A 12,478-nucleotide genomic window follows, 5' to 3' on the forward strand; every position below is an offset into this window, starting at 1 on the left:
TAAAGTCATGGTAGAGGAGCCAAGAGACCCCAACTTTGTACTCTACTATTACTATGAGTTATTTTGATGTTGTGGGCCCAATGGGATTGCTTACCTGGTAGCTCCACATATGTTTCCCTTCTAGGGTGATCCATCAGGGTACTACCACAAGGCCCGGGGATATCTGTATATGTCTGTATGGAATACAAGTGATATTCACTCAAATGTTAGGGGGCAGCCCCACTAGCAATCCCAAGATTGTTGCTTTTCATGCTTATGTGTGACTTGGGAGACACTTTGAACCTTAGCTGTGGATCTCTCCACTGGAGCTATAGTCAGAGATTTTTCCAGACTAAACTCTGGGTGCTTGAATAATGAACCAAAAAGAATGATTAGTTTGTGATCGGCCCCTAAGATTAGAGCCCATGCATTCAGATCCAGAGTATAGGGTGCTAGACCGTAGTCTATGCAGGTGAAATCTTATCTAATGTCTTAAATGAGTTTTTATTTCCCTTGCTCAGAACAGGCAAATACCAGCCCAGCCTTCTTTTTTTTTTTTCCTTTTTGATACAGCTCTCATTGGCTGATGCATCTGACTTTTACTGTGGTCACCACATGCTGTCAAACAAAGGATCATGGATTACAAGCTAAAATGGACCTTAGAGACAATGAATCCCAACCCTGTCGTTTTAAAAATAAGGAAACTGAGGCCCATAGAGATTTAAAGATTCACTCAAGATCTCAAGGTAGTTAGTGGCAAAGGCAGAATTTGAACCCAGATCCTCTGACTAAACCCATTGCTCTTTTCACTGTATCACATTGCCTTAAACACAAGGCCAGATAGTCAATGAGTTAATTTGGTAATATCTCAAATTTGGGGTATTGTGGAAATCCAGTATTTAGATAATTGACTACACTATTGGTTGCGTTTGTGTTGTTGATTGACTATTTTTGTTTTGGTTGGGCAATGAGGATTAAGTGACTTGCCCAGGGTCACACAGCTAGCAAGTGTTATGTGTCTGAGGCCGGATTTGAACTCAGGTCCTCCTGAATCCAGGGCCGGTGCTCTATCCACTGCGCCATCTAGCTGCCCCTGATTGACTATTTTTGAAAGTTTCCCCTAGATATGTCAAATAGACCTTGACCTCAAGGAAATGACAGTCTGTTGAGAGGATGAAACATAAGCATAGACAAAGCAGAGAGATCATGCAACGTAACAACTGTAGTCAGGAAGACCCTTGTGTTGGAGGTGGCCCAGAGCTGAGCCTTGAATTACGATCTCAGTCCTGAGAGGAGCATGCACAAAGGTCATGCAGTTAGGGAGTGACAGAATATGGAGTTTGGAAAATAGCCTGAGGGGGTGGGGCTGTAAGAACAGGGGGAGTATAGAGTGGGTCAGTGGGAGTCAAGTGAGGTGAATCTGGAAAGGGAGATTGGAGGCTGATTATGGAGGCCTTTAAATGTCAGACTGAGTCATTGGTATTTTATCCTAGAGGCAATGGGGAGCTACTGTAGGCTTTTAAATAGGGGAGTGAAATAATCAGACCTGGGCATTAGATACATTATTCTGGCACCTAAATCCCATTATTGCACAATCAGAGAATTCAAAGCTGCAAGAGCCTTTAGAGACCATCTATTCCACTACCCTCATAGTATAGCTAAGGAAATGGAATCCCAGAAAGGGGAAATGATTGGGTGAGGTAGGTAGTTGAGTAAAGGCCTAGGTACTCTCATCTAAGTGCTTTGGCTCCCCCTGTTCTCTGTGCCCCACCCACAGCACTCTTTGCACTATGTTATTTTGCCTCTCTAGTTGGATATCATACGATTATAATGTATCCAATTTGGGGCTGATATCCATGATCAATGGTCAATGGATCAATGATGTCAATGTGGACGTATCCCCTCCCCAAAGGTTGTGTTTCACAACCCATCAACAGTTACTCATTTTGTGTGATTCTTGGTTATGGTCACCCACAGATCTTCCATGAGGGACTCCGCCCCAATATGCTAAAGGCCTTCCTGTAGCTGGACTTCTTAAACTTTTTCTACTTGCAACCCATTCAGCACTTCTTAAACTGTGCTTCTCTAGATCCCTTGACATGCCATGGGTTCTAGTGCAGCACTCTGGCTTTGCATTTATTATCTCTCACTCTGGTTACCAGCCTACTTCTCCTTCCCATCATACATCTCTTTGATGATACCTTTCATACCGCTCCTTGGGTGCAAAGTGTTGTTAGTCATATGCCACAGCCTCTTGCCTCAGGGCTCTCCTTTGTCCTTTGGGTAAGCTGAAATTTAGACTCATTGGAGATTGTAATATTTCTGGGCTTGCTGAAAAATGATGGCACGGCCTAGCTTCCTGAAACTGCTGACAGCTTTTCCAGTGATATCGTCATCACTGCGATCATTGCCATAATTGTGGAATGTGCACTTTCAACACCATGGGAAGAAAATGCACAGCAAAGTTCTCCGTTTTGTTTCCTTTGTCAACATTTTGAGGATTTTCCCCCCCTTTCCTTGATGCTCTGGGCAGCTTTCTAACTTGGTATTTGCAAGTCAATGACATGCCAGGCTCCTTGCTCAGGGAATTACACAGTCACAGACAATTAGTCTTTTAAAAGGTCTACTGCTTGGAAATTTGCCATGAAACTCAGTATAGCCTCAGCACATAATGTAAATTTTTAATGATTATAACTTTGCTAAATCCAGCCTTTAGCAAATCTTATAGTTTTGTTTTAAAACTTTTAAATCAAACATAACCCAATTAGGTTGCTATTTAATTAAACGGAGCTGCCACTTCACTGAAGTGTTTAAATAAATCAACATTACTATGCTGTTACCACAGTAAATAAAGTTAAGTCTGTATGGTTCAAATGTCAATACTCACACACAGCTCTTAAAAATTAAGTACTCTCTGCCTTCTAGATAACGAATCGAGTATTAATTTCAGGAAAACTATGGATTTCTTTTCTTTTCTTTTTCAAAGCCTGAGGGAGTACTCCACCATGACTGCATGGCAATGTCACTCTTTTTCTAAATGAATGCAGCAATGATTACTTGGCTTTTGGAGTCGCCATGAAACCATTCCTCAGAAGCCTCCTGTTTATAGGTCTTTTCTTCCCCAAACCAAGTTGTGATATCCTCCAAAAAGAATTGTCCCCAGGAACCTCTTACCTCCTAACAGTATAAAGTACCTTGCTCTTTTGCCTGCCGTACCAACTCTCATATGCTTTTTTTTTTTTGAGGGAATTGAGGTTAAATGACTTGCCCAGGATCACACGACTAATAAGTATCTGAGGCTGGATTTAAACTCAGGTCCTCCCAACTTCAGGGCTGGTGTTCTATCCACCGCAGCACCACCTAGCTACCCCCTCTCATACACTTTTTGAGAATCTAGGTATTCAAACTCTGAAACTGTGGGCTCTTTTGACTCATCAGAATGGCCAGCATCAGATAAAACCTGTGTTGGTTTGTAAAGAGTCAGCCTTGTGGCTTCTGTGTTGGGAGAAGCAACCAATTTGGGGACATTGCTACAGCTGGACCGTATGCATGGTTATTTAAAAGCTGGCTATATCTGGGTCTTTGTGCCTTTCGAGGTCCCTTCATTGTGAAGTCACAAAACAATCACCAGCTGTAGAGACTTTGCTGCTGACGCTCATGAACAGGAATCTGTAAATATCACCATATAACTTTCTAGGGATTCTGTTGGATAGCAATAAAGGCCCACGAGGCTGAGGTTGAGGACAAATGTGCTTCCTGAATCAACTTTCTCAGTGTTCAATTTAAAATTTTCCATCTTTAGTCGTCCTCAATCTTCTCTTTCACTCCTCTGCCCTATTTGATTATGGGCTAATGTTCTGGAGCTCATTGAGAAGAGGGTTCTGTGGGACTCCATGTTACTGGAGTAGTGAGTCCATTTTACAGCAAAGTACTGCTGTTACCCCTAGGGTCTTGTAAAGTCCCACACTAGAAGAGGTAGAAAAGCCCTGACAGATCTAGCTCAATTTCTTTGTGTTACAGAAGAAGAAACTTAGTCATCAAGGGACCAAGTGAATTGTCAGAGGGCACATAGTTGGTGTGTAGATACTCTTCTTCCCTATCCCCCCCCCACAGGGAGTCATTAATATTAGAAACTTATATTAGTATTTTGAATTCTGACTTTGTCATACCGTAGTTTCTCTATCGTTCTCAACTTTGTCACATTGACAAATTTGATATGCACACCACCTATCCTTGTATTGAAGTCATTCATTTTAAAAAGTCTTAAATAACCCAAAGTTAAGGCCATATCCCTGGTTATTCTACTGGAAGAGTCCTTCCATTTTGACTCAATGACAATTGAATCCAACTATTCAATTGGTTCCAAACTCATCTAACTGTAAACTCATGGATACATTTCTCCGTTGTTTCTCCAAGAGATAATATGAGGTACATGATCAAAGACTTCCCTAAAAATCAAGGTAAACTCCACAGAGATAGCATTCAGTCAAGCTACCAGTCTAATAACCCTGTCAAACAAGGAAATGAGGTTGGTTTGGAAGGATCTATTCTTCCTGAAAACAAACTGGCTCTTTGATCATGGAGACTTTTTCTAGGTTAGGGGTTCTTTTTTTTTTTTTTTCTTTTTGCTAGGCAATGCGGTTGAGTGACTTGCCCAGAGTCACACAGCTGGTAAGTGTCAATTGTCTGAGGCCAGATTTGAACTCAGGTCTTCCTGACTCCAGGGCTGGTGCTCTATCCACTGTGCCACCTAGCTGCCCCTAGATTAGGGGTTCTTAACTGGTTTTCTAGAAACTTTAAAAACAAATAACTGTATTTTAATATAACTAGTTTCCTTAGTCATCCTCTGTATTTTATCTGATGTCTTTAAAACATGATTCTGAGAAGGTATCTATAGGCTTCTCCAGACTGCACAAAGTACCCAGGACACAAGAAAGGTTAAGAACCTCAGTTCTAGATTTTCACTAACCATCACTTTAATCATCATTTAGAGTTTGCGATTGAAATCCAAAATTAAAGTCAAGCTCACAGGCCTATAGTAAATGTCTGCTATTTATTTTCCTCTTTTGAAGTTTGGAACATTTGTCCTCCTTCATTCCTTTGATACTTTTACTACTCTTTTTGATCTTTGATTGTGACTCAGTTACTCAACAAGCATTTTATTAAGCATTTGCTATGTGCCAGCAAGGCATTGTGCTAAATGCTGAGGATACAAAGAAAGGCAAAAATAGCCCCCACTCTCAAGGAGCTCCCAGTCTAATGGTGGAGATGGCAATCCAAACAGCTATGTACAAACAAGCTATATACAGGATAAATTTGTGATAAGGATCAGGGAGAAGACCCTAGCATTAAGGAAGATCAGGAAAGACTTCTTATAGAAGGTGGGATTTTAGGTAGGACTTGAAGGAAGCCAGGGTACATAAACATCTGCTGTCTCTGTATCTGAGAATGTAGGTCCTGTGGGCCAGATGACTTCATTTCATCAATCTCAGCTAAGTATTTTCTTACCCTTGCCTCATTTCTACTGGGGATGAACTGTCTCTTAGCCATTTGAGTTCTCTGCTTTCTAATGCAAAAGCATCCTCCTTGGCAGAGGAAAAAAGCGGAAAAAAAATGACCTAAGTATCTCTGCTCTCTCTCCATTGAATGTTGTTAACATTCCATTTACCCCAAGTTCCATCCCTTCTTTCATTCTTTTCTTTTCCTCAAGGCAGCTCAAAAACCCACAAAGTCACATAACCCCACAAAGTCACATAACCTCTATTTGCCTCAGTTTCCTCATTTGTAAAAGGGGAATAATAGTACCTATCTCCCAGGATTATGAGAATCAAATGAGATAATATTTGTAAAGTGGATCACAATTCTTAAAACATCATATAAATGCTATTATTATTATTATTATTATTATTATTATTATTATTATTATTATTTTCAAGATATTGTTATATATACTACAGTGGATCTGTGATCTCGCTGATTTGGATCTTCTCATTAGTGATCACAACCCATCCATTCCTGCCCATCTTGTGTGATTCTTGTCCATGTCTGCCCATAAGCTTCACACAGTGAATGTGCCTAATGTGTTGGGGGCCCTCCTCTCTTTCTCCTGACATCACAAGACAGCACTTTCTGTCGTTGGACAGCTCCTCATGAGGCAGCCCTTTGAGTCTTCTGTTGGAAAGATTTGAGCATTTGAATGTTCTTCATTTTATTGATCTGAAACCTACTTCCCAATGATGTCATCCCGTTGTTCTAGTTTTTTCCCTGTAGGGCAAAGCAGAATAAATATAATCACTCTTGTGAACCATGACAACCCACCAAGACTCAGCTAAAATCCCACCTTCTGGAGATCTTTCCCAGTCCCTCTCATCCAATCGAGCCTTTCTGTCTAAAGTTAGCTTCCATCTACTTTGTAAGTAACTTGTAAGGTTTACTCCTAGTTGTCTCCCACATTAGAATGTAATACCCTTGAAGGCAGGTACTGTTTTTTCCTTTCTTGATATTTGCAGTGGTTAGTAACACACAGTAACGGGTAAGGGAAAAGGGACTTGACCTGTGATTTCATTGATATAGAGAACTCTAAGATGAGAAAAGTCCTCCCAATATAGGTTGGCACCTTCTCTATAACTTAAAGTCATAGAGAGTTACCTAGAGCTCTGGGAGATTTGGTGACTTGCTCAGGATCACACAGCCAGTATTTATCCAAGGCAGAACCTGAACCCAAATCTTCTTGGCTGTCTCTCATGGCATATACTAAGTGTTTAATACATACTAGTTGATTAAGCAATCATATTCCTCTAATTCTTGTCTTCTTTAGACTAAGCATTCCTAGAATATTCCTTGTTTGTTGGAGTTTCACATCTTTTTGCCATATTGGTCTCTCTCCTTTAGATCTGTTCCATTTTGTCAATATCTCTGTTAAAGTTTGGTTGCATTACACTACCGATGATAACAATATTGAAATCAGTTCACAGATTGCAAAATATTTTCTATACAATGTCACATAGGAACTTTGCCACAGCCTTATATAAAGGTTGGGTGTTATACATATCATTTCCATTCTACAGATGAGGAAGCTGAGGTTTAGAGAGAGTTTAGAGTTTGCCTATAGTTGCATAATGAACAAGTGTCAGAGGTAGGGTTGGATCCCAGGTCTTCCTAATTCCAGTCTCAGTTCTCTTCAGGCTGCGCCATAATGTCTCTCATGATGACTTATACATTAGAAGTGGCATACAAGAAATCATCACCAACACATGTGACCAGAAAAAGAGGAGGGCCAAAAGTAAAGCTTGCTTATTGATCATAATGTGAGTGTTTCACTTTTATGTGTATATCATATTCATTGACCCAGAGTCTAGCCTCATTGGATGGTTCTTCCATGGTACCTATTTGGGGAGGACATTGATAAGACTCATATGAGATATGAAGGTACAGTGAGGTTGAGATACTCACCCTAGGAGACAATGGCCATGCTTGTGAGATCACAAATAAATGGATGCGTCAGAGGTTTCATTGACTTTGCTTAAGTATATTTTCCTGGTCTTGCATCTTTTGGACAAACATTGTGCTTGTATTTGAAACATTTTCCCCTTTTGTACTTCTCAATTCTGCTTTCTATTTGTAATTTCAAGTTTCTTTCCTTTTAATCTACATCTACCTACTATGTGCAAAGCATTTTCCACCATCAATGAGACAGCACAAAATGGAGGGTCATTTTTGCTGCTTACCTACTTAATTTCCTCACTATAGATAGTCACTTGGATAATTCAGGTCTTGAATTGAATTTGAGGTAAAGAAGGGGAATGAATTATATAGCTGTCTCTGTAGATATGGCAAAAATGTGTGTGTGTATATTTGTGTCTCAGTAGGGAAACTCCTTCTAATGCATAGGAGCAGCAACTTACAGGATTTACCTGGGGCCCTGATAAGAAAAGTGACTTGCATGAGTCACATTGGTAGTATCTCTCAGAGGCAAGACTCGAACCTAGGTCTTCCTGCTTCTAAAGCCAGACTCTTACCATCTCTGCTTCTCTGCCTGGGTATTGGTTGGTTATTCATAAATCCCAAGGTTAGGGTAAACTGTTTGGATAAACAGTGTACTTATTTGTAGAATGTTCTCAGAACATGAATACAGAATTCATAATGTCCACTGTTCATCTCCATTTTTTTCACATCTTGTTTTTTTCACAGATTTTTATTCCTATAGGCCAAATTGTATCAAACTTAAAAAAAAAGCATATGTAGTAAAATGAAGTTAGAGCACCACACATCTGTTTAACAGGTATTCACCTTGTCCTCTGACATCATAGAACAGAAGGGGTATTTCAAGCCTGATTTTTCAGTGACTGCCATCTATCTATAGGATGGTCAAACTGAGGCAATGTGGAAAAGAAAATCTGGAGATATCTGTATAGGCATATATTACCTAAATGAAACTGCTTTTCCATTTTCAATCCTTTGCCATCTCCTGATTTTCCACTTAAGTCATGGGCTAAAGTTGAACACTTGAGAAAGCAGCTAACAGTAGATTTTCCACATGGCCAACCATGAAAACCGACTATTTAGAAATGCCAGTAGTTACAAGTTCAGATACCTTGTGCACAGAGAGCTTTTGTTTCCCTCAGTCCCAGTAGGGAATACTACTGTTTGAAAATGCTGTGAGAGCTTTGATGGCCCCTGAAGTAGCAGCCATGATGCATTCTGCCTTCAGCTAGACCTGTTCCTCTTGCCCCCTACATATCCCAAGGTGAGAGACAACATTGCCTGTTGGAAAGTATAGTGAATTTTTGAAATGGAATTAATAATAACAACAACAAAAGCTAACTTTTGTATAGGGCTTACTATGCCAAGTGATTTACAATTATTATCTCCTTTGATCCTCACAATTCCTGGGCAGTAGTTATTATCCCCATTTTACAGATGAGGAAACTGAGGTAGACAAGAGGGTAAGTGAGTTACCCAGGGCCCCAAAGTTAGTAAGTGTCTGAGACTAAATTTGAACTCAGGTCTTCCTGATTCCAGAGCCTTTACTCTATCCAGCAGCATTGAAGACCTAGCTTTGAGCTCTGGTTCTGCCTCTTACTAGCGGTGGGTCTTTGGACATGTTCCTTCTCTTCTCTGGGCCTCATTTTCCTCATTTATAAAATGAGCAGCCTGACTCAGTGATCACTAGAGGCTATTCCAGCTCTAAACACTATAGTCCTAAATTTCTTCTGAACAAAACAAAGCAAACCAAAATTAAAAAAAAATGCTCTATTATCTTAGAATTGGATCTGGATACTTTATGCCCAAGAAACTATATTAGGAAACATTTAATGCTTGATTTTCATCTTCAGGGGATGAGGACAAAAACCCTAAATCAAATGGTGCATTTCTTTTTTTTTTTTGTGAGGTAATTGGGGTTAAGTGATTTGCCCAAGGTCACACAGCTAGTAAGTGTTAAATGTCTGAGACCAGATTTAAACTCAGGTCTTCCTGACTCCAGGGCCTGTGCTCTATCCACCGCGCCACCTAGCTGCCCCTAAATGGTAAATTTCTCTTGACCTGTGAACACCATCCTGGTGGAACCTGGATGTGAACCTTCATTTAGGCTGAGTAGCATTATTTGTTCTAAATACTGGTATTATATGAAAGGAAGAAATCATCCTTGGCCTGGGCACTGAAATCCTGCTTAGCTTTAATGACCCTTTGGTGAAAAATTACTTATGTCCTTTGGGAACAGTTTAAATGAATTTGCATCGGAAATATAAAACATCAACCATGGGAAAGACAAGATTGGACACTTTTGGAAAGGAGCTGTGGTTATGTGGTCAGCTAAGTGGCACAGTGCACAGAGCACTGTGCTTGGAGTCAGGAAAACTTCATGAGTTCAAATACAGCTCCAGACACTTACTAGCTATGTAACCCTGGGCAAGTCACTTAATCTGTTTGCCTCAGTTCCTCATGTATACAATGAGCTAGCAAACCACTCCAGTATCTTTGCCAAGATAACCCCAAATAGTGTCATGGAAAGTCAGTCACAACTGCACAACAACAACAATATGGTTACGAGGCAGAAGGAGACTTCTGTTTTTTTCTCTAATACAACATTATTGGACTCTAAGCAAACAGTACAGATAAAGTAATGCATTTTACCTTTTGTAGTGCAGGTATTGTAGAAAGGCTGTGCAAGCTGAGATAGACCTTAGAAAAGAGAATGTCATAGCTGGGAGGGCTCTTTGAATGCATAATGCTATGGCTAGGAGCTTTAAAACAGGCTGTCAGAAATGAGAGGAGCCTTAGAACAGTGGATAGTGGGGCTAGAAGGACCTTAGAAAATAGGATTCCAGAGGTAGAAAGAGCTTTAGAATATAGCATCAGAGCTGAAAGGACCCCTAGAATGTAGAACAAAGTATGCCCTGATTCTCGATTACCCCAGTTGTTAAAATTCCTGAAGAAGTTTCGTTGTATTTATTTTGTAATATCTTGTATTCATTCATCTGTTTATATTTTCATCCCTCCTCTCAAGTAAAAGGTAAACTCCTAGAGGGCAAGGACTATCTCGTTTTTGTCTTTTTATCCTCAGCTGACTTTCTTAGCTGTAAAATGAAGATGATAATAGTACTTACCTTGCAAAATTGGAATGAGCATCAAATGAGATAAGCTTTGTAAAAAGCTCTTAGGAGGGTGCCTGGCAGTTAGCTCTAGATGAATGCTTATTCCATTCCCCCTTTGTGTTCCCAAGGTCTAGCACATTGCTTGGCACATAGTAGACACTTAATAAATTCAAGTTGAATTGAATAGAAAAACTGGCAGGAATTTAGAATGTAGAATGTCAGAGCTGGAAGAGACTTTAGAACATGGAACACAGAACATAGAATATTTGAGCTGAAAGAAGTATTAGGATATAGGATATGTAGAGAGTGTTAGAAGTGGCAAGGGCCTTAGGATGTAAACTTTCAGAGATAGAAAGGAGCTCATTGATCCCCTAGTCCAACTGCCTCATCTTATAGAGGAGAAAACAGACTCAGGAAGGGGAAGAGACCCAGGCAAGATCACACATATAGATCCTGGCTTAATAGAAAACAGGTAACCAGAATTGTCAAATAACCAGAACTCTCCCTAACCTCAACATGAATTGAAGAAAGGGTCAAGGAGCAAAATAGACTCTCAGGAATCTAGTTAAAAAATTTCCCAGGAATATCCTGTGATCAATCCGCATTTGGCCCAATCTCCTATACTTCCTCCATGTTGATCTGTGGCCTTGGGCGGTGCTCACGCATGGTTACATTGAGGACTCTGAGGGGCAGATCTTAAATCCGTCGTTGTTCGGCCATTTCAGTAATGTCCAACTCTTCGTGACCCCATTTGGAGTTTTCTTGGCTAAGATACTGAAGTGGTTTGTCACTTTCTTCTCCAGCTCATTTTACAGATGAAGAAACTGAGGCAAACAAGGTTTAGTGACTTGCTCAGGGTCACACAGCTAGTACGCATCTCAGACCAAATTTGAACTCACGTCTTTCTGACTCCAAACCCTGTTCTCTATTCAGTGTGCCACCCAGCTGCTCCTCCCATCCATACCCCTCTTCACCCCCCACCATCTCCCTAATTATCAGTGTACTCTACTTACTGAGCCAGGAAATTAGAAGACATTCAAGAAAGGTTTTCCATAAGACTTGAAAAGGGATTCTTTAATATCAGTCAGAAAATTAGATTACCCATAGCACTGCATTTCCTAATCTTTCTGGTTAATCAAGTTTTACTGGGCATTTTTGGACTAGCTAGTAAGTCAATTAATGAAAGATATGTTGATACAGATATTGCTCTATCTACTTGTTTGCATTGGTTGGCACAGTTCCTCACTATAGCTCCCTATACCAATAGAAGCACAAGAGTAATTAAAATACACCAAAACTCACTCACACACTCTCACACTCTCTCTCTCTCTCTCTCTCTCTCTCTCTCTCTCTCTCTCTCTCTCTCTCTCTCTCTCTCTCTCTCTCTCTCTCTCTCTCTGTCTCTCTCTCTCCCTCCCTCCCCCTCTCCCTCCCCCTCCCCCTCTCCCTCTTCCCCTCACTCTCCCCCTGTCCCTCCTCCTCCCCCTCTCCCCTGTCCCTCCTCCTCCCCCTCTCCCTCTCCCCCTCCCTCTCCCCCTCCCTCTTCCCCTCCCTCTCCCTCTCCCCCTCTCCCTCTCCCCCCATCTCTCTCCCTCTTCCTCCCTCCCTCTCTCCTTCCTTCCTTCCTTCCCCTCCCATGTATTTCAGTTTTCTGTGTAGTACGGATTAAAAATAGACCAGCAATGAAGTATGCAGATTTCATACAGTAGGCACTTACTAATTTTTTGGACTGCCTGACCGATAGATAAATTGAATATGGCCAATCAATTGGTGTAGTTGCTTGATTCCCTGAATCGATATAATTGCCACAGCCAATTCAGGTGTCACATAGCCATGGTCTCCCACTCCCACTTTAGTTAACAGTTGGGATCACTTAGTTCCCTTCTCTCCTGTGAACCCATAAT

Source organism: Phascolarctos cinereus, unplaced genomic scaffold (assembly GCF_003287225.1).
Source record: "Phascolarctos cinereus isolate Bilbo 61053 unplaced genomic scaffold, phaCin_HiC Scaffold_8;HRSCAF=390, whole genome shotgun sequence".
NCBI lineage: Eukaryota > Metazoa > Chordata > Mammalia > Diprotodontia > Phascolarctidae > Phascolarctos > Phascolarctos cinereus.